The following is a 25,261-nucleotide window of genomic DNA, read 5'->3' as shown; positions in this document are numbered from 1 at the left end:
AGTCATTGTGTGTGTATTCATTACTAATATTGGAAGTCATACAAATTGGGTAATGTGAAGCAGACATTGTGTATGTATTCATTACTAATATTGGAAGTCATACAAATTGTATAATGTAAAGCAATCATTGTGTGTGTATTCATTACTAATATTGGAAGTCATACAAATTGGGTAATATAAAGCAGTCATTGTGTATGTATTCATTACTAATATTGGAAGTCATACAAATTGGGTAATGTGAAGCAGTCATTGTGTGTGTATTCATTACTAATATTGGACGCCATGCTAAATGGGTAATGTAAAGTGAACATTGTGTATGTATTCATTACTAATATTGGAAGTCATACAAATTGGATAATGTAAAGCAGACATTGTGTATGTATTCATTACTAATATTGGAAGTCATACAAATTGGATAATGTAAAGCAGTCATTGTGTGTGTATTCATTACTAATATTGGAAGTCATAGAAATTGGGTAATGTAAAGCAGACATTGTGTATGTATTCATTACTAATATTGGAAGTCATACAAATTGGATAATGTAAAGCAGTCATTGTTTATGTATTCATTACTAATATTGGAAGCCATACAAATTGGGTAATATAAAGCAGTCATTGTGTGTGTATTCATTACTAATATTGGAAGTCATACAAATTGGGTAATGTAAAGCAGACATTGTGTGTGTATTCATTACTAATATTGGAAGTCATAGAAATTGGATAATGTAAAGCAGACATTGTGTATGTATTCATTACTAATATTGGAAGTCATACAAATTGGGTAATGTAAAGCAGACATTGTGTATGTATTCATTACTAATATTGGAAGTCATACAAATTGGATAATGTAAAGCAGTCATTGTTTATGTATTCATTACTAATATTGGAAGCCATACAAATTGGGTAATATAAAGCAGTCATTGTGTGTGTATTCATTACTAATATTGGAAGTCATACAAATTGGGTAATGTAAAGCAGTCATTGTGTGTGTATTCATTACTAATATTGGAAGTCATACAAATTGGGTAATATAAAGCAGACATTGTGTATGTGTTCATTACTAATATTGGAAGTCATACAAATAGGGTAATATAAAGCAGTCATTGTGTGTGTATTCATTACTAATATTGGAAGGCATACAAATTGGATAATATAAAGCAGTCATTGTGTGTGTATTCATTACTAATATTGGAAGTCATACAAATTGGGTAATATAAAGCAGTCATTGTGTGTGTATTCATTACTAATATTGGAAGTCATACAAATTGGGTAATGTGAAGCAGACATTGTATATGTATTCATTACTAATATTGGAAATCATACAAATTGGGTAATGTAAAGCAATCATTGTGTGTGTATTCATTACTAATATTGGAAGTCATACAAATTGGGTAATATAAAGCAGTCATTGTGTATGTATTCATTACTAATATTGGAAGTCATACAAATTGGGTAATGTGAAGCAGACATTGTGTGTTTATTCATTACTAATATTGGACGCCATGTAAAATGGGTAATGTAAAGTGAACATTGTGTATGTATTCATTACTAATATTGGAAGTCATACAAATTGGATAATGTAAAGCAGACATTGTGTTTGTATTCATTACTAATATTGGAAGTCATACAAATTGGGTAATATAAAGCAGTCATTGTGTGTGTATTCATTACTAATATTGGAAGTCATACAAATTGGGTAATGTGAAGCAGACATTGTATATGTATTCATTACTAATATTGGAAGTCATACTAATTGGGTAATGTAAAGCAGACATTGTGTATGTATTCATTACTAATATTGGAAGTCATACAAATTGGGTAATATAAAGCAGTCATTGTGTATGTATTCATTACTAATATTGGAAGTCATACAAATTGGGTAATGTAAAGCAGACATTGTGTATGTATTCATTACTAATATTGGAGGTCATACTAATTGGGTAATATAAAGCAGACATTGTGTATGTATTCATTACTAATATTGGAAGTCATACAAATTGGGTAATATAAAGCAGTCATTGTGTATGTATTCATTACTAATATTGGAAGTCATACAAATTGGGTAATGTAAAGCAGACATTGTGTGTGTATTCATTACTAATATTGGAGGTCATACTAATTGGGTAATATAAAGCAGACATTGTGTATGTATTCATTACTAATATTGGAAGTCATACAAATTGGGTAATATAAAGCAGTCATTGTGTGTGTATTCATTACTAATATTGGAAGTCATACAAATTGGGTAATATAAAGCAGTCATTGTGTATGTATTCATTACTAATATTGGAAGTCATACAAATTGGGTAATGTAAAGGAGACATTGTGTATGTATTCATTACTAATATTGGAAGTCATACAAATTGGGTAATGTAAAGCAGACATTGTTTATGTATTCATTGCAAATATTGGAAGTCATACAAATTGGGTAATTTAAAGCAGACATTGTTTATGTATTCATTACTAATATTGGAAGTCATACAAATTGGGTAATGTAAAGCAGACATTGTATATGTATTCATTACTAATAATGGAAGTCATACAAATTGGATAATGTAAAGCAGACATTGTGTGTGTATTCATTACTAATATTGGAAGTCATACTAATTGGGTAATGTAAAGCAGACATTGTGTGTGTATTCATTACTAATATTGGAAGTCATACAAATTGGGTAATGTAAAGCAGACATTGTGTATGTATTCATTACTAATATTGGAAGTCATACAAATTGGGTAATGTAAAGCAGACATTGTATATGTATTCATTACTAATATTGGAAGTCATACAAATTGGGTAATATAAAGCAGACATTGTGTGTGTATTCATTACTAATATTGGAAGTCATACTAATTGGGTAATATAAAGCAGACATTGTGTATGTATTCATTACTAATATTGGAAGTCATACAAATTGGGTAATGTAAAGCAGACATTGTGTGTGTGTATTCATTACTAATATTGGAAGTCATACAAATTGGGTAATGTAAAGCAGACATTGTATATGTATTCATTACTAATATTGGAAGTCATACAAATTGGATAATGTAAAGCAGACATTGTGTATGTATTCATTACTAATATTGGAAGTCATACAAATTGGGTAATGTAAAGCAGACATTGTGTGTGTGTATTCATTACTAATATTGGAAGTCATACAAATTGGGTAATGTAAAGCAGACATTGTATATGTATTCATTACTAATATTGGAAGTCATACAAATTGGATAATGTAAAGCAGACATTGTGTATGTATTCATTACTAATATTGGAAGTCATACAAATTGGGTAATGTAAAGCAGACATTGTATATGTATTCATTACTAATATTGGAAGTCATACAAATTGGGGAATATAAAGCAGTCATTGTTTATGTATTCATTACTAATATTGGAAGTCATACAAATTGGGTAATGTAAAGCAGACATTGTTTATGTATTCATTACTAATATTGGAAGTCATACAAATTGGGTAATATAAAGCAGTCATTGTGTATGTATTCATTACTAATATTGGAAGTCATACAAATTGGGTAATGTGAAGCAGACATTGTGTGTGTATTCATTACTAATATTGGACGTCATGGAAAATGGGTAATGTAAAGTGAACATTGTGTATGTATTCATTACTAATATTGGAAGTCATAAAATTGGGTAATATAAAGCAGACATTGTGTGTGTTTTCATTACTAATATTGGAAGTCATACAAATTGGGTAATGTAAAGCAGACATTGTGTATGTATTCATTACTAATATTGGAAGTCATAAAAATTGGGTAATATAAAGCAGTCATTGTGTGTGTATTCATTACTAATATTGGAAGTCATACAAATTGGGTAATGTAAAGCAGACATTGTGTGCGTATTCATTACTAATATTGGAAGTCATACAAATTGGGTAATATAAAGCAGACATTGTGTATGTATTCATTACTAATATTGGAAGTCATACAAATTGGGTAATATAAAGCAGACATTGTATATGTATTCATTACTAATATTGGAAGTCATACAAACTGGGTAATGTAAAGCAGACATTGTGTATGTATTCATTACTAATATTGGAAGTCATACAAATTGGGTAATATAAAGCAGACATTGTGTGCGTATTCATTACTAATATTGGAAGTCATACAAGTTGGGTAATATAAAGCAGTCATTGTGTGTGTATTCATTACTAATATTGGAAGTCATACAAATTGGGTAATGTAAAGCAGACATTGTGTATGTATTCATTACTAATATTGGAAGTCATACAAATTGGGTAATGTAAAGCAGACATTGTGTGTGTATTCATTACTAATATTGGAAGTCATACAAATTGGATAATGTAAAGCAGACATTGTGTATGTATTCATTACTAATATTGGAAGTCATACAAATTGGGTAATGTAAAGCAGTCATTGTGTGTGTATTCATTACTAATATTGGAAGTCATACAAATTGGGTAATGTAAAGCAGACATTGTGTATGTATTCATTACTAATATTGGAAGTCATACAAATTGGGTAATATAAAGCAGACATTGTGTGCGTATTCATTACTAATATTGGAAGTCATACAAATTGGGTAATATAAAGCAGTCATTGTGTGTGTATTCATTACTAATATTGGAAGTCATACAAATTGGGTAATGTAAAGCAGACATTGTGTATGTATCCATTACTAATATTGGAAGTCATACAAATTGGGTAATATAAAGCAACATTGTATATGTATTCATTACTAATATTGGAGGTCATACAAATTGGGTAATATAAAGCAGACATTGTATATGTATTGATTACTAATATTGGAAGTCATACAAATTGGGTAATGTAAAGCAGACATTGTGTATGTATTCATTACTAATATTGGAAGTCATACTAATTGGGTAATGTAAAGCAGACATTGTGTATGTATTCATTACTAATATTGGAAGTCATACAAATTGGGTAATATAAAGCAGTCATTGTGTATGTATTCATTACTAATATTGGAAGTCATACAAATTGGGTAATGTAAAGCAGACATTGTGTATGTATTCATTACTAATATTGGAGGTCATACTAATTGGGTAATATAAAGCAGACATTGTGGATGTATTCATTACTAATATTGGAAGTCATACAAATTGGGTAATGTAAAGGAGACATTGTGTATGTATTCATTACTAATATTGGAAGTCATACAAATTGGGTGATGTAAAGCAGACATTGTGTATGTATTCATTACTAATATTGGAGGTCATACTAATTGGGTAATATAAAGCAGACATTGTGTATGTATTCATTACTAATATTGGAAGTCATACAAATTGGGTAATGTAAAGCAGACATTGTGTATGTATTCATTACTAATATTGGAAGTCATACAAATTGGGTAATGTAAAGCAGACATTGTGTGTGTATTCATTACTAATATTGGAAGTCATACAAAGTGGATAATGTAAAGCAGACATTGTGTATGTATTCATTACTAATATTGGAAGTCATACAAATTGGGTAATGTAAAGCAGTCATTGTGTGTGTATTCATTACTAATATTGGAAGTCATACAAATTGGGTAATGTAAAGCAGTCATTGTGTGTGTATTCATTACTAATATTGGAAGTCATACAAATTGGATAATATAAAGCAGTCATTGTGTGTGTTTTCATTACTAATATTGGAAGTCATACAAATTGGGTAATATAAAGCAGTCATTGTGTGTGTATTCATTACTAATATTGGAAGTCATACAAATTGGGTAATGTGAAGCAGACATTGTGTATGTATTCATTACTAATATTGGAAGTCATACAAATTGGATAATGTAAAGCAGTCATTGTGTGTGTATTCATTACTAATATTGGAAGTCATACAAATTGGGTAATATAAAGCAGTCATTGTGTATGTATTCATTACTAATATTGGAAGTCATACAAATTGGGTAATGTGAAGCAGTCATTGTGTGTGTATTCATTACTAATATTGGACGCCATGCAAAATGGGTAATGTAAAGTGAACATTGTGTATGTATTCATTACTAATATTGGAAGTCATACAAATTGGATAATGTAAAGCAGACATTGTGTATGTATTCATTACTAATATTGGAAGTCATACAAATTGGATAATGTAAAGCAGTCATTGTGTGTGTATTCATTACTAATATTGGAAGTCATAGAAATTGGGTAATGTAAAGCAGACATTGTGTATGTATTCATTACTAATATTGGAAGTCATACAAATTGGATAATGTAAAGCAGTCATTGTTTATGTATTCATTACTAATATTGGAAGCCATACAAATTGGGTAATATAAAGCAGTCATTGTGTGTGTATTCATTACTAATATTGGAAGTCATACAAATTGGGTAATGTAAAGCAGACATTGTGTGTGTATTCATTACTAATATTGGAAGTCATAGAAATTGGATAATGTAAAGCAGACATTGTGTATGTATTCATTACTAATATTGGAAGTCATACAAATTGGGTAATGTAAAGCAGACATTGTGTATGTATTCATTACTAATATTGGAAGTCATACAAATTGGATAATGTAAAGCAGTCATTGTTTATGTATTCATTACTAATATTGGAAGCCATACAAATTGGGTAATATAAAGCAGTCATTGTGTGTGTATTCATTACTAATATTGGAAGTCATACAAATTGGGTAATGTAAAGCAGTCATTGTGTGTGTATTCATTACTAATATTGGAAGTCATACAAATTGGGTAATATAAAGCAGACATTGTGTATGTATTCATTACTAATATTGGAAGTCATACAAATAGGGTAATATAAAGCAGTCATTGTGTGTGTATTCATTACTAATATTGGAAGTCATACAAATTGGATAATATAAAGCAGTCATTGTGTGTGTATTCATTACTAATATTGGAAGTCATACAAATTGGGTAATATAAAGCAGTCATTGTGTGTGTATTCATTACTAATATTGGAAGTCATACAAATTGGGTAATGTGAAGCAGACATTGTATATGTATTCATTACTAATATTGGAAATCATACAAATTGGGTAATGTAAAGCAATCATTGTGTGTGTATTCATTACTAATATTGGAAGTCATACAAATTGGGTAATATAAAGCAGTCATTGTGTATGTATTCATTACTAATATTGGAAGTCATACAAATTGGGTAATGTGAAGCAGACATTGTGTGTTTATTCATTACTAATATTGGACGCCATGCAAAATGGGTAATGTAAAGTGAACATTGTGTATGTATTCATTACTAATATTGGAAGTCATACAAATTGGATAATGTAAAGCAGACATTGTGTTTGTATTCATTACTAATATTGGAAGTCATACAAATTGGGTAATATAAAGCAGTCATTGTGTGTGTATTCATTACTAATATTGGAAGTCATACAAATTGGGTAATGTGAAGCAGACATTGTATATGTATTCATTACTAATATTGGAAGTCATACTAATTGGGTAATGTAAAGCAGACATTGTGTATGTATTCATTACTAATATTGGAAGTCATACAAATTGGGTAATATAAAGCAGTCATTGTGTATGTATTCATTACTAATATTGGAAGTCATACAAATTGGGTAATGTAAAGCAGACATTGTGTATGTATTCATTACTAATATTGGAGGTCATACTAATTGGGTAATATAAAGCAGACATTGTGTATGTATTCATTACTAATATTGGAAGTCATACAAATTGGGTAATATAAAGCAGTCATTGTGTATGTATTCATTACTAATATTGGAAGTCATACAAATTGGGTAATGTAAAGCAGACATTGTGTGTGTATTCATTACTAATATTGGAGGTCATACTAATTGGGTAATATAAAGCAGACATTGTGTATGTATTCATTACTAATATTGGAAGTCATACAAATTGGGTAATATAAAGCAGTCATTGTGTGTGTATTCATTACTAATATTGGAAGTCATACAAATTGGGTAATATAAAGCAGTCATTGTGTATGTATTCATTACTAATATTGGAAGTCATACAAATTGGGTAATGTAAAGGAGACATTGTGTATGTATTCATTACTAATATTGGAAGTCATACAAATTGGGTAATGTAAAGCAGACATTGTTTATGTATTCATTGCAAATATTGGAAGTCATACAAATTGGGTAATGTAAAGCAGACATTGTTTATGTATTCATTACTAATATTCGAAGTCATACAAATTGGGTAATGTAAAGCAGACATTGTATATGTATTCATTACTAATAATGGAAGTCATACAAATTGGATAATGTAAAGCAGACATTGTGTGTGTATTCATTACTAATATTGGAAGTCATACTAATTGGGTAATGTAAAGCAGACATTGTGTGTGTATTCATTACTAATATTGGAAGTCATACAAATTGGGTAATGTAAAGCAGACATTGTGTATGTATTCATTACTAATATTGGAAGTCATACAAATTGGGTAATGTAAAGCAGACATTGTATATGTATTCATTACTAATATTGGAAGTCATACAAATTGGGTAATATAAAGCAGACATTGTGTGTGTATTCATTACTAATATTGGAAGTCATACTAATTGGGTAATATAAAGCAGACATTGTGTATGTATTCATTACTAATATTGGAAGTCATACAAATTGGGTAATGTAAAGCAGACATTGTGTGTGTGTATTCATTACTAATATTGGAAGTCATACAAATTGGGTAATGTAAAGCAGACATTGTATATGTATTCATTACTAATATTGGAAGTCATACAAATTGGATAATGTAAAGCAGACATTGTGTATGTATTCATTACTAATATTGGAAGTCATACAAATTGGGTAATGTAAAGCAGACATTGTGTGTGTGTATTCATTACTAATATTGGAAGTCATACAAATTGGGTAATGTAAAGCAGACATTGTATATGTATTCATTACTAATATTGGAAGTCATACAAATTGGATAATGTAAAGCAGACATTGTGTATGTATTCATTACTAATATTGGAAGTCATACAAATTGGGTAATGTAAAGCAGACATTGTATATGTATTCATTACTAATATTGGAAGTCATACAAATTGGGGAATATAAAGCAGTCATTGTTTATGTATTCATTACTAATATTGGAAGTCATACAAATTGGGTAATGTAAAGCAGACATTGTTTATGTATTCATTACTAATATTGGAAGTCATACAAATTGGGTAATATAAAGCAGTCATTGTGTATGTATTCATTACTAATATTGGAAGTCATACAAATTGGGTAATGTGAAGCAGACATTGTGTGTGTATTCATTACTAATATTGGACGTCATGGAAAATGGGTAATGTAAAGTGAACATTGTGTATGTATTCATTACTAATATTGGAAGTCATAAAATTGGGTAATATAAAGCAGACATTGTGTGTGTTTTCATTACTAATATTGGAAGTCATACAAATTGGGTAATGTAAAGCAGACATTGTGTATGTATTCATTACTAATATTGGAAGTCATAAAAATTGGGTAATATAAAGCAGTCATTGTGTGTGTATTCATTACTAATATTGGAAGTCATACAAATTGGGTAATGTAAAGCAGACATTGTGTGCGTATTCATTACTAATATTGGAAGTCATACAAATTGGGTAATATAAAGCAGACATTGTGTATGTATTCATTACTAATATTGGAAGTCATACAAATTGGGTAATATAAAGCAGACATTGTATATGTATTCATTACTAATATTGGAAGTCATACAAACTGGGTAATGTAAAGCAGACATTGTGTATGTATTCATTACTAATATTGGAAGTCATACAAATTGGGTAATATAAAGCAGACATTGTGTGCGTATTCATTACTAATATTGGAAGTCATACAAGTTGGGTAATATAAAGCAGTCATTGTGTGTGTATTCATTACTAATATTGGAAGTCATACAAATTGGGTAATGTAAAGCAGACATTGTGTATGTATTCATTACTAATATTGGAAGTCATACAAATTGGGTAATGTAAAGCAGACATTGTGTGTGTATTCATTACTAATATTGGAAGTCATACAAATTGGATAATGTAAATCAGACATTGTGTATGTATTCATTACTAATATTGGAAGTCATACAAATTGGGTAATGTAAAGCAGTCATTGTGTGTGTATTCATTACTAATATTGGAAGTCATACAAATTGGGTAATGTAAAGCAGACATTGTGTATGTATTCATTACTAATATTGGAAGTCATACAAATTGGGTAATATAAAGCAGACATTGTGTGCGTATTCATTACTAATATTGGAAGTCATACAAATTGGGTAATATAAAGCAGTCATTGTGTGTGTATTCATTACTAATATTGGAAGTCATACAAATTGGGTAATGTAAAGCAGACATTGTGTATGTATCCATTACTAATATTGGAAGTCATACAAATTGGGTAATATAAAGCAGACATTGTATATGTATTCATTACTAATATTGGAGGTCATACAAATTGGGTAATATAAAGCAGACATTGTATATGTATTGATTACTAATATTGGAAGTCATACAAATTGGGTAATGTAAAGCAGACATTGTGTATGTATTCATTACTAATATTTGAAGTCATACTAATTGGGTAATGTAAAGCAGACATTGTGTATGTATTCATTACTAATATTGGAAGTCATACAAATTGGGTAATATAAAGCAGTCATTGTGTATGTATTCATTACTAATATTGGAAGTCATACAAATTGGGTAATGTAAAGCAGACATTGTGTATGTATTCATTACTAATATTGGAGGTCATACTAATTGGGTAATATAAAGCAGACATTGTGTATGTATTCATTACTAATATTGGAAGTCATAAAAATTGGGTAATGTAAAGGAGACATTGTGTATGTATTCATTACTAATATTGGAAGTCATACAAATTGGGTGATGTAAAGCAGACATTGTGTATGTATTCATTACTAATATTGGAGGTCATACTAATTGGGTAATATAAAGCAGACATTGTGTATGTATTCATTACTAATATTGGAAGTCATACAAATTGGGTAATGTAAAGCAGACATTGTGTATGTATTCATTACTAATATTGGAAGTCATACAAATTGGGTAATGTAAAGCAGACATTGTGTGTGTATTCATTACTAATATTGGAAGTCATACAAAGTGGATAATGTAAAGCAGACATTGTGTATGTATTCATTACTAATATTGGAAGTCATACAAATTGGGTAATGTAAAGCAGTCATTGTGTGTGTATTCATTACTAATATTGGAAGTCATACAAATTGGGTAATGTAAAGCAGTCATTGTGTGTGTATTCATTACTAATATTGGAAGTCATACAAATTGGGTAATGTAAAGCAGACATTGTGTATGTATTCATTACTAATATTGGAGGTCATACAAATTGGGTAATATAAAGCAATCATTGTGTGTGTATTCATTACTAATATTGGAAGTCATACAAATTGGGTAATGTAAAGCAGACATTGTGTATGTATTCATTACTAATATTGGAAGTCATACAAATTGGGTAATATAAAGCAGACATTGTATATGTATTCATTACTAATATTGGAGGTCATACAAATTGGGTAATATAAAGCAGACATTGTATATGTATTCATTACTAATATTGGAAGTCATACTAATTGGGTAATGTAAAGCAGACATTGTGTATGTATTCATTACTAATATTGGAAGTCATACAAATTGGGTAATATAAAGCAGACATTGTGTATGTATTCATTACTAATATTGGAAGTCATACAAATTGGGTAATATAAAGCAGTCATTGTGTATGTATTCATTACTAATATTGGAAGTCATACAAATTGGGTAATGTAAAGGAGACATTGTGTATGTATTCATTACTAATATTGGAAGTCATACAAATTGGGTAATGTAAAGCAGACATTGTTTATGTATTCATTGCAAATATTGGAAGTCATACAAATTGGGTAATGTAAAGCAGACATTGTTTATGTATTCATTACTAATATTGGAAGTCATACAAATTGGGTAATGTAAAGCAGACATTGTATATGTATTCATTACTAATAATGGAAGTCATACAAATTGGATAATGTAAAGCAGACATTGTGTGTGTATTCATTACTAATATTGGAAGTCATACTAATTGGTTAATGTAAAGCAGACATTGTGTGTGTATTCATTACTAATATTGGAAGTCATACAAATTGGGTAATGTAAAGCAGACATTGTGTATGTATTCATTACTAATATTGGAAGTCATACAAATTGGGTAATGTAAAGCAGACATTGTATATGTATTCATTACTAATATTGGAAGTCATACAAATTGGGTAATATAAAGCAGACATTGTGTGTGTATTCATTACTAATATTGGAAGTCATACTAATTGGGTAATATAAAGCAGACATTGTGTATGTATTCATTACTAATATTGGAAGTCATACAAATTGGGTAATGTAAAGCAGACATTGTGTGTGTGTATTCATTACTAATATTGGAAGTCATACAAATTGGGTAATGTAAAGCAGACATTGTATATGTATTCATTACTAATATTGGAAGTCATACAAATTGGATAATGTAAAGCAGACATTGTGTATGTATTCATTACTAATATTGGAAGTCATACAAATTGGGTAATGTAAAGCAGACATTGTGTGTGTGTATTCATTACTAATATTGGAAGTCATACAAATTGGGTAATGTAAAGCAGACATTGTATATGTATTCATTACTAATATTGGAAGTCATACAAATTGGATAATGTAAAGCAGACATTGTGTATGTATTCATTACTAATATTGGAAGTCATACAAATTGGGTAATGTAAAGCAGACATTGTATATGTATTCATTACTAATATTGGAAGTCATACAAATTGGGGAATATAAAGCAGTCATTGTTTATGTATTCATTACTAATATTGGAAGTCATACAAATTGGGTAATGTAAAGCAGACATTGTTTATGTATTCATTACTAATATTGGAAGTCATACAAATTGGGTAATATAAAGCAGTCATTGTGTATGTATTCATTACTAATATTGGAAGTCATACAAATTGGGTAATGTGAAGCAGACATTGTGTGTGTATTCATTACTAATATTGGACGTCATGGAAAATGGGTAATGTAAAGTGAACATTGTGTATGTATTCATTACTAATATTGGAAGTCATAAAATTGGGTAATATAATGCAGACATTGTGTGTGTTTTCATTACTAATATTGGAAGTCATACAAATTGGGTAATGTAAAGCAGACATTGTGTATGTATTCATTACTAATATTGGAAGTCATAAAAATTGGGTAATATAAAGCAGTCATTGTGTGTGTATTCATTACTAATATTGGAAGTCATACAAATTGGGTAATGTAAAGCAGACATTGTGTGCGTATTCATTACTAATATTGGAAGTCATACAAATTGGGTAATATAAAGCATTCATTGTGTATGTATTCATTACTAATATTGGAAGTCATACAAATTGGGTAATATAAAGCAGACATTGTATATGTATTCATTACTAATATTGGAAGTCATACAAACTGGGTAATGTAAAGCAGACATTGTGTATGTATTCATTACTAATATTGGAAGTCATACAAATTGGGTAATATAAAGCAGACATTGTGTGCGTATTCATTACTAATATTGGAAGTCATACAAGTTGGGTAATATAAAGCAGTCATTGTGTGTGTATTCATTACTAATATTGGAAGTCATACAAATTGGGTAATGTAAAGCAGACATTGTGTATGTATTCATTACTAATATTGGAAGTCATACAAATTGGGTAATGTAAAGCAGACATTGTGTGTGTATTCATTACTAATATTGGAAGTCATACAAATTGGATAATGTAAAGCAGACATTGTGTATGTATTCATTACTAATATTGGAAGTCATACAAATTGGGTAATGTAAAGCAGTCATTGTGTGTGTATTCATTACTAATATTGGAAGTCATACAAATTGGGTAATGTAAAGCAGACATTGTGTATGTATTCATTACTAATATTGGAAGTCATACAAATTGGGTAATATAAAGCAGACATTGTGTGCGTATTCATTACTAATATTGGAAGTCATACAAATTGGGTAATATAAAGCAGTCATTGTGTGTGTATTCATTACTAATATTGGAAGTCATACAAATTGGGTAATGTAAAGCAGACATTGTGTATGTATCCATTACTAATATTGGAAGTCATACAAATTGGGTAATATAAAGCAGACATTGTATATGTATTCATTACTAATATTGGAGGTCATACAAATTGGGTAATATAAAGCAGACATTGTATATGTATTGATTACTAATATTGGAAGTCATACAAATTGGGTAATGTAAAGCAGACATTGTTTATGTATTCATTACTAATATTGGAAGTCATACTAATTGGGTAATGTAAAGCAGACATTGTGTATGTATTCATTACTAATATTGGAAGTCATACAAATTGGGTAATATAAAGCAGTCATTGTGTATGTATTCATTACTAATATTGGAAGTCATACAAATTGGGTAATGTAAAGCAGACATTGTGTATGTATTCATTACTAATATTGGAGGTCATACTAATTGGGTAATATAAAGCAGACATTGTGTATGTATTCATTACTAATATTGGAAGTCATACAAATTGGGTAATGTAAAGGAGACATTGTGTATGTATTCATTACTAATATTGGAAGTCATACAAATTGGGTGATGTAAAGCAGACATTGTGTATGTATTCATTACTAATATTGGAGGTCATACTAATTGGGTAATATAAAGCAGACATTGTGTATGTATTCATTACTAATATTGGAAGTCATACAAATTGGGTAATGTAAAGCAGACATTGTGTATGTATTCATTACTAATATTGGAAGTCATACAAAATGGGTAATGTAAAGCAGACATTGTGTGTGTATTCATTACTAATATTGGAAGTCATACAAAGTGGATAATGTAAAGCAGACATTGTGTATGTATTCATTACTAATATTGGAAGTCATACAAATTGGGTAATGTAAAGCAGTCATTGTGTGTGTATTCATTACTAATATTGGAAGTCATACAAATTGGGTAATGTAAAGCAGTCATTGTGTGTGTATTCATTACTAATATTGGAAGTCATACAAATTGGATAATATAAAGCAGTCATTGTGTGTGTTTTCATTACTAATATTGGAAGTCATACAAATTGGGTAATATAAAGCAGTCATTGTGTGTGTATTCATTACTAATATTGGAAGTCATACAAATTGGGTAATGTGAAGCAGACATTGTGTATGTATTCATTACTAATATTGGAAGTCATACAAATTGGATAATGTAAAGCAATCATTGTGTGTGTATTCATTACTAATATTGGAAGTCATACAAATTGGGTAATATAAAGCAGTCATTGTGTATGTATTCATTACTAATATTGGAAGTCATACAAATTGGGTAATGTGAAGCAGTCATTGTGTGTGTATTCATTACTAATATTGGACGCCATGCAAAATGGGTAATGTAAAGTGAACATTGTGTATGTATTCATTACTAATATTGGAAGTCATACAAATTGGATAATGTAAAGCAGACATTGTGTATGTATTCATTACTAATATTGGAAGTCATACAAATTGGATAATGTAAAGCAGTCATTGTGTGTGTATTCATTACTAATATTGGAAGTCATAGAAATTGGGTAATGTAAAGCAGACATTGTGTATGTATTCATTACTAATATTGGAAGTCATACAAATTGGATAATGTAAAGCAGTCATTGTTTATGTATTCATTACTAATATTGGAAGCCATACAAATTGGGTAATATAAAGCAGTCATTGTGTGTGTATTCATTACTAATATTGGAAGTCATACAAATTGGGTAATGTAAAGCTGACATTGTGTGTGTATTCATTACTAATATTGGAAGTCATAGAAATTGGATAATGTAAAGCAGACATTGTGTATGTATTCATTACTAATATTGGAAGTCATACAAATTGGGTAATGTAAAGCAGACATTGTGTATGTATTCATTACTAATATTGGAAGTCATACAAATTGGATAATGTAAAGCAGTCATTGTTTATGTATTCATTACTAATATTGGAAGCCATACAAATTGGGTAATATAAAGCAGTCATTGTGTGTGTATTCATTACTAATATTGGAAGTCATACAAATTGGGTAATGTAAAGCAGTCATTGTGTGTGTATTCATTACTAATATTGGAAGTCATACAAATTGGGTAATATAAAGCAGACATTGTGTATGTATTCATTACTAATATTGGAAGTCATACAAATAGGGTAATATAAAGCAGTCATTGTGTGTGTATTCATTACTAATATTGGAAGTCATACAAATTGGATAATATAAAGCAGTCATTGTGTGTGTATTCATTACTAATATTGGAAGTCATACAAATTGGGTAATATAAAGCAGTCATTGTGTGTGTATTCATTACTAATATTGGAAGTCATACAAATTGGGTAATGTGAAGCAGACATTGTATATGTATTCATTACTAATATTGGAAATCATACAAATTGGGTAATGTAAAGCAATCATTGTGTGTGTATTCATTACTAATATTGGAAGTCATACAAATTGGGTAATATAAAGCAGTCATTGTGTATGTATTCATTACTAATATTGGAAGTCATACAAATTGGGTAATGTGAAGCAGACATTGTGTGTTTATTCATTACTAATATTGTACGCCATGCAAAATGGGTAATGTAAAGTGAACATTGTGTATGTATTCATTACTAATATTGGAAGTCATACAAATTGGATAATGTAAAGCAGACATTGTGTTTGTATTCATTACTAATATTGGAAGTCATACAAATTGGGTAATATAAAGCAGTCATTGTGTGTGTATTCATTACTAATATTGGAAGTCATACAAATTGGGTAATGTGAAGCAGACATTGTATATGTATTCATTACTAATATTGGAAGTCATACTAATTGGGTAATGTAAAGCAGACATTGTGTATGTATTCATTACTAATATTGGAAGTCATACAAATTGGGTAATATAAAGCAGTCATTGTGTATGTATTCATTACTAATATTGGAAGTCATACAAATTGGGTAATGTAAAGCAGACATTGTGTATGTATTCATTACTAATATTGGAGGTCATACTAATTGGGTAATATAAAGCAGACATTGTGTATGTATTCATTACTAATATTGGAAGTCATACAAATTGGGTAATATAAAGCAGTCATTGTGTATGTATTCATTACTAATATTGGAAGTCATACAAATTGGGTAATGTAAAGCAGACATTGTGTGTGTATTCATTACTAATATTGGAGGTCATACTAATTGGGTAATATAAAGCAGACATTGTGTATGTATTCATTACTAATATTGGAAGTCATACAAATTGGGTAATATAAAGCAGTCATTGTGTGTGTATTCATTACTAATATTGGAAGTCATACAAATTGGGTAATATAAAGCAGTCATTGTGTATGTATTCATTACTAATATTGGAAGTCATACAAATTGGGTAATGTAAAGGAGACATTGTGTATGTATTCATTACTAATATTGGAAGTCATACAAATTGGGTAATGTAAAGCAGACATTGTTTATGTATTCATTGCAAATATTGGAAGTCATACAAATTGGGTAATGTAAAGCAGACATTGTTTATGTATTCATTACTAATATTCGAAGTCATACAAATTGGGTAATGTAAAGCAGACATTGTATATGTATTCATTACTAATAATGGAAGTCATACAAATTGGATAATGTAAAGCAGACATTGTGTGTGTATTCATTACTAATATTGGAAGTCATACTAATTGGGTAATGTAAAGCAGACATTGTGTGTGTATTCATTACTAATATTGGAAGTCATACAAATTGGGTAATGTAAAGCAGACATTGTGTATGTATTCATTACTAATATTGGAAGTCATACAAATTGGGTAATGTAAAGCAGACATTGTATATGTATTCATTACTAATATTGGAAGTCATACAAATTGGGTAATATAAAGCAGACATTGTGTGTGTATTCATTACTAATATTGGAAGTCATACTAATTGGGTAATATAAAGCAGACATTGTGTATGTATTCATTACTAATATTGGAAGTCATACAAATTGGGTAATGTAAAGCAGACATTGTGTGTGTGTATTCATTACTAATATTGGAAGTCATACAAATTGGGTAATGTAAAGCAGACATTGTATATGTATTCATTACTAATATTGGAAGTCATACAAATTGGATAATGTAAAGCAGACATTGTGTATGTATTCATTACTAATATTGGAAGTCATACAAATTGGGTAATGTAAAGCAGACATTGTGTGTGTGTATTCATTACTAATATTGGAAGTCATACAAATTGGGTAATGTAAAGCAGACATTGTATATGTATTCATTACTAATATTGGAAGTCATACAAATTGGATAATGTAAAGCAGACATTGTGTATGTATTCATTACTAATATTGGAAGTCATACAAATTGGGTAATGTAAAGCAGACATTGTATATGTATTCATTACTAATATTGGAAGTCATACAAATTGGGGAATATAAAGCAGTCATTGTTTATGTATTCATTACTAATATTGGAAGTCATACAAATTGGGTAATGTAAAGCAGACATTGTTTATGTATTCATTACTAATATTGGAAGTCATACAAATTGGGTAATATAAAGCAGTCATTGTGTATGTATTCATTACTAATATTGGAAGTCATACAAATTGGGTAATGTGAAGCAGACATTGTGTGTGTATTCATTACTAATATTGGACGTCATGGAAAATGGGTAATGTAAAGTGAACATTGTGTATGTATTCATTACTAATATTGGAAGTCATAAAATTGGGTAATATAAAGCAGACATTGTGTGTGTTTTCATTACTAATATTGGAAGTCATACAAATTGGGTAATGTAAAGCAGACATTGTGTATGTATTCATTACTAATATTGGAAGTCATAAAAATTGGGTAATATAAAGCAGTCATTGTGTGTGTATTCATTACTAATATTGGAAGTCATACAAATTGGGTAATGTAAAGCAGACATTGTGTGCGTATTCATTACTAATATTGGAAGTCATACAAATTGGGTAATATAAAGCAGACATTGTGTATGTATTCATTACTAATATTGGAAGTCATACAAATTGGGTAATATAAAGCAGACATTGTATATGTATTCATTACTAATATTGGAAGTCATACAAACTGGGTAATGTAAAGCAGACATTGTGTATGTATTCATTACTAATATTGGAAGTCATACAAATTGGGTAATATAAAGCAGACATTGTGTGCGTATTCATTACTAATATTGGAAGTCATACAAGTTGGGTAATATAAAGCAGTCATTGTGTGTGTATTCATTACTAATATTGGAAGTCATACAAATTGGGTAATGTAAAGCAGACATTGTGTATGTATTCATTACTAATATTGGAAGTCATACAAATTGGGTAATGTAAAGCAGACATTGTGTGTGTATTCATTACTAATATTGGAAGTCATACAAATTGGATAATGTAAATCAGACATTGTGTATGTATTCATTACTAATATTGGAAGTCATACAAATTGGGTAATGTAAAGCAGTCATTGTGTGTGTATTCATTACTAATATTGGAAGTCATACAAATTGGGTAATGTAAAGCAGACATTGTGTATGTATTCATTACTAATATTGGAAGTCATACAAATTGGGTAATGTGAAGCAGACATTGTGTATGTATTCATTACTAATATTGGAAGTCATACAAATTGGATAATGTAAAGCAATCATTGTGTGTGTATTCATTACTAATATTGGAAGTCATACAAATTGGGTAATATAAAGCAGTCATTGTGTATGTATTCATTACTAATATTGGAAGTCATACAAATTGGGTAATGTGAAGCAGTCATTGTGTGTGTATTCATTACTAATATTGGACGCCATGCAAAATGGGTAATGTAAAGTGAACATTGTGTATGTATTCATTACTAATATTGGAAGTCATACAAATTGGATAATGTAAAGCAGACATTGTGTATGTATTCATTACTAATATTGGAAGTCATACAAATTGGATAATGTAAAGCAGTCATTGTGTGTGTATTCATTACTAATATTGGAAGTCATAGAAATTGGGTAATGTAAAGCAGACATTGTGTATGTATTCATTACTAATATTGGAAGTCATACAAATTGGATAATGTAAAGCAGTCATTGTTTATGTATTCATTACTAATATTGGAAGCCATACAAATTGGGTAATATAAAGCAGTCATTGTGTGTGTATTGATTACTAATATTGGAAGTCATACAAATTGGGTAATGTAAAGCAGACATTGTGTGTGTATTCATTACTAATATTGGAAGTCATAGAAATTGGATAATGTAAAGCAGACATTGTGTATGTATTCATTACTAATATTGGAAGTCATACAAATTGGGTAATGTAAAGCAGACATTGTGTATGTATTCATTACTAATATTGGAAGTCATACAAATTGGATAATGTAAAGCAGTCATTGTTTATGTATTCATTACTAATATTGGAAGCCATACAAATTGGGTAATATAAAGCAGTCATTGTGTGTGTATTCATTACTAATATTGGAAGTCATACAAATTGGGTAATGTAAAGCAGTCATTGTGTGTGTATTCATTACTAATATTGGAAGTCATACAAATTGGGTAATATAAAGCAGACATTGTGTATGTATTCATTACTAATATTGGAAGTCATACAAATTGGGTAATATAAAGCAGTCATTGTGTGTGTATTCATTACTAATATTGTAAGTCATACAAATTGGATAATATAAAGCAGTCATTGTGTGTGTATTCATTACTAATATTGGAAGTCATACAAATTGGGTAATATAAAGCAGTCATTGTGTGTGTATTCATTACTAATATTGGAAGTCATACAAATTGGGTAATGTGAAGCAGACATTGTATATGTATTCATTACTAATATTGGAAATCATACAAATTGGGTAATGTAAAGCAATCATTGTGTGTGTATTCATTACTAATATTGGAAGTCATACAAATTGGGTAATATAAAGCAGTCATTGTGTATGTATTCATTACTAATATTGGAAGTCATACAAATTGGGTAATGTGAAGCAGACATTGTGTGTTTATTCATTACTAATATTGGACGCCATGCAAAATGGGTAATGTAAAGTGAACATTGTGTATGTATTCATTACTAATATTGGAAGTCATACAAATTGGATAATGTAAAGCAGACATTGTGTTTGTATTCATTACTAATATTGGAAGTCATACAAATTGGATAATGTAAAGCAGTCATTGTGTGTGTATTCATTACTAATATTGGAAGTCATACAAATTGGGTAATGTAAAGCAGACATTGTGTATGTATTCATTACTAATATTGGAAGTCATACAAATTGGATAATGTAAAGCAGTCATTGTTTATGTATTCATTACTAATATTGGAAGCCATACAAATTGGGTAATATAAAGCAGTCATTGTGTGTGTATTCATTACTAATATTGGAAGTCATAGAAATTGGGTAATGTAAAGCAGACATTGTGTGTGTATTCATTACTAATATTGGAAGTCATACAAATTGGATAATGTAAAGCAGACATTGTGTATGTATTCATTACTAATATTGGAAGTCATACAAATTGGGTAATGTAAAGCAGACATTGTGTATGTATTCATTACTAATATTGGAAGTCATACAAATTGGATAATGTAAATCAGTCATTGTTTATGTATTCATTACTAATATTGGAAGCCATACAAATTGGGTAATATAAAGCAGTCATTGTGTGTGTATTCATTACTAATATTGCAAGTCATACAAATTGGGTAATGTAAAGCAGTCATTGTGTGTGTATTCATTACTAATATTGGAAGTCATACAAATTGGGTAATGTAAAGCAGACATTGTGTATGTATTCATTACTAATATTGGAAGTCATACAAATTGGGTAGTGTAAAGCAGACATTGTGTGTGTGTATTCATTACTAATATTGGAGGTCATACTAATTGGGTAATGTAAAGCAGACATTGTGTATGTATTCATTACTAATATTGGAGGTCATACTAATTGGGTAGTGTAAAGCAGACATTGTGTATGTATTCATTACTAATATTGGAAGTCATACAAATTGGGTAATGTAAAGCAGACATTGTATATGTATTCATTACTAATATTGGAGTTCATACAAATTGGGTAATGTAAAGCAGTCATTGTGTGTGTATTCATTACTAATATTGGAAGTCATACAAATTGGGTAATGTAAAGCAGTCATTGTGTGTGTATTCATTACTAATATTGGAAGTCATACAAATTGGGTAATGTAAAGCAGTCATTGTGTGTGTATTCATTACTAATATTGGAAGTCATACAAATTGGGTAATGTAAAGCAGTCATTGTGTGTGTATTCATTACTAATATTGGAAGTCATACAAGTTGGGTAATGTAAAGCAGACATTGTGTATATATTCATTACTAATATTGGAAGTCATACAAATTGGGTAATGTAAAGCAGACATTGTGTATGTATTCATTACTAATATTGGAAGTCATACAAATTGGGTAGTGTAAAGCAGACATTGTGTGTGTGTATTCATTACTAATATTGGAGGTCATACTAATTGGGTAATGTAAAGCAGACATTGTGTATGTATTCATTACTAATATTGGAAGTCATACAAATTGGGTAATGTAAAGCAGACATTGTATATGTATTCATTACTAATATTGGAGGTCATACAAATTGGGTAATGTAAAGCAGTAATTGTGTGTGTATTCATTACTAATATTGGAAGTCATACAAATTGGGTAATGTAAAGCAGACATTGTGTATGTATTCATTACTAATATTGGAAGTCATACAAATTGGGTAATATAAAGCAGTCATTGTGTGTGTATTCATTACTAATATTGGAAGTCATACAAATTGGGTAATGTAAAGCAGACATTGTGTATGTATTCATTACTAATATTGGAAGTCATACAAATTGGATAATGTAAAGCAGTCATTGTTTATGTATTCATTACTAATATTGGAAGTCATACAAATTGGGTAATGTAAAGGAGACATTGTTTATGTATTCATTACTAATATTGGAAGTCATACAAATTGGGTAATATAAAGCAGTCATTGTGTATGTATTCATTACTAATATTGGACGTCATACAAATTGGGTAATGTGAAGCAGACATTGTGTGTGTATTCATTACTAATATTGGACCTCATGCAAAATGGGTAATGTAAAGTGAACATTGTGTGTGTGTATTCATTACTAATATTGGAAGTCATACAAATTGGGTAATGTAAAGCAGACATTGTGTATGTATTCATTACTAATATTGGAAGTCATACAAATTGGGTAATGTAAAGCAGACATTGTGTGTGTGTATTCATTACTAATATTGGAAGTCATACAAATTGGGTAATATAAAGCAGACATTGTATATGTATTCATTACTAATATTGGAAGTCATACAAATTGGGTAATGTAAAGCAGACATTGTGTGTGTGTATTCATTACTAATATTGGAAGTCATACAAATTGGGTAATGTAAAGCAGACATTGTGTATGTATTTATTACTAATATTGGAAGTCATACAAATTGGGTAATGTAAAGGAGACATTGTTTATGTATTCATTACTAATATTGGAAGTCATACAAATTGGGTAATATAAAGCAGTCATTGTGTATGTATTCATTACTAATATTGGAAGTCATACAAATTGGGTAATGTGAAGCAGACATTGTGTGTGTATTCATTACTAATATTGGACGTCATGCAAAATGGGTAATGTAAAGTGAACATTGTGTGTGTGTATTCATTACTAATATTGGAAGTCATACAAATTGGGTAATGTAAAGCAGACATTGTGTATGTATTCATTACTAATATTGGAAGTCATACAAATTGGGTAATGTAAAGCAGACATTGTGTGTGTGTATTCATTACTAATATTGGAAGTCATACAAATTGGGTAATGTAAAGCAGACATTGTGTATGCATTCATTACTAATATTGGACGTCATACAAATTGGGTAATGTAAAGCAGACATTGTATATGTATTCATTACTAATATTGGAGGTCATACAAATTGGGTAATGTAAAGCAGACATTGTGTATATATTCATTACTAATATTGGAGGTCATACAAATTGTTCCAATATGAGGTCCTTTTATTGTGGCATATAGTATGTGATATTTTATCAGTTTTGCACTGGATAACATCTTTTGGTTGGCCACATCTAAATATCTCAGGGAACTCATAATTGGAAAATGATGTGGCTCCGGTTTCACTAATATCTTAAAATTTCTTCCTCTGATTGAGATTTTTGAATATTTTTCAGGCTGTTTGGGTGATTTTAGTGATTTTTTTCCTCATAATGTTTAGCATGGATTCAAGTATGTTAATAAAGCTTGAATTTTTCGTAAAATAGTCATTCTGTATCTCAGACGAAATTGTGAGGATTTCATTATGTTCATTGAATTTCTCAACTTTTTTTTAAGATTGAAAGTGTTTCGATGCATTAAAATGAAAAACTAAAAAGTAATGCATTCTTTCTAATATCTTTACCTCTGAGGAAATTGTTTATGTTATCTGAAGTATAATGTGGAAACTGATGTAACGACTGAATCGAGAGAAAATTTGAGAATTTTAGTGACATTGGGACCAGATATTGTTCTTGTCAGAACTGAAAAATGTTCATGCTGTTTATAAAAGTCTGATGAGACTTTTTATAAGGATTAGCTAAACCCCATCTTCAGTTTGCTTTGTATATCCCCATTTGTGTCCATGCTGTCCACCACTGTTACAAATATGGTTGGGGCCCCGAGTGGTCTAAAGTGCTCACTGTTACGGATCATTGCCATCTCACCTCTGTCTGCGTGGGTTTCAAGTCTCGGGTTTGACCAATGTGGTATGTGAGAAAGCTTGCACGTAGCTTCTCATGGGTCAGTGGTTCTTTCTGGGGTATTCCTGGGTTCTTCCTCCACCATTTATACTGGCTGCCATGTATCACCTATCTTGTGCTGAAAATGGCATTAAACCCTACAACAACAGCAACAAATATGGTTACCAAATGTACAGCAGAGCTAAGTAAATATTTTTACTGATTTTGTTACCTCTTTTAGTGACTACCTCTCTATTTCCATTGAAAATGTAAAAGCAAATAAGTAATTTGCTGGATCAAGGGAAGGAATTTATCCTGAATCATCATTGGTTGCAAAATCAACCTAACAGCCTGTCCCTGTTATTAAAATCTATGAATAAATCGTTAAATATCAGTGGCAATTCATACTATGTGTATCTGTC

The sequence above is a fragment of the Sinohyriopsis cumingii genome, chromosome 2 (genome assembly GCF_028554795.1).
Source record: "Sinohyriopsis cumingii isolate HCF-2022 chromosome 2, ASM2855479v2, whole genome shotgun sequence".
Classification (NCBI taxonomy): Eukaryota; Metazoa; Mollusca; class Bivalvia; order Unionida; family Unionidae; genus Sinohyriopsis; species Sinohyriopsis cumingii.
This window is presented reverse-complemented; position numbering follows the sequence as displayed.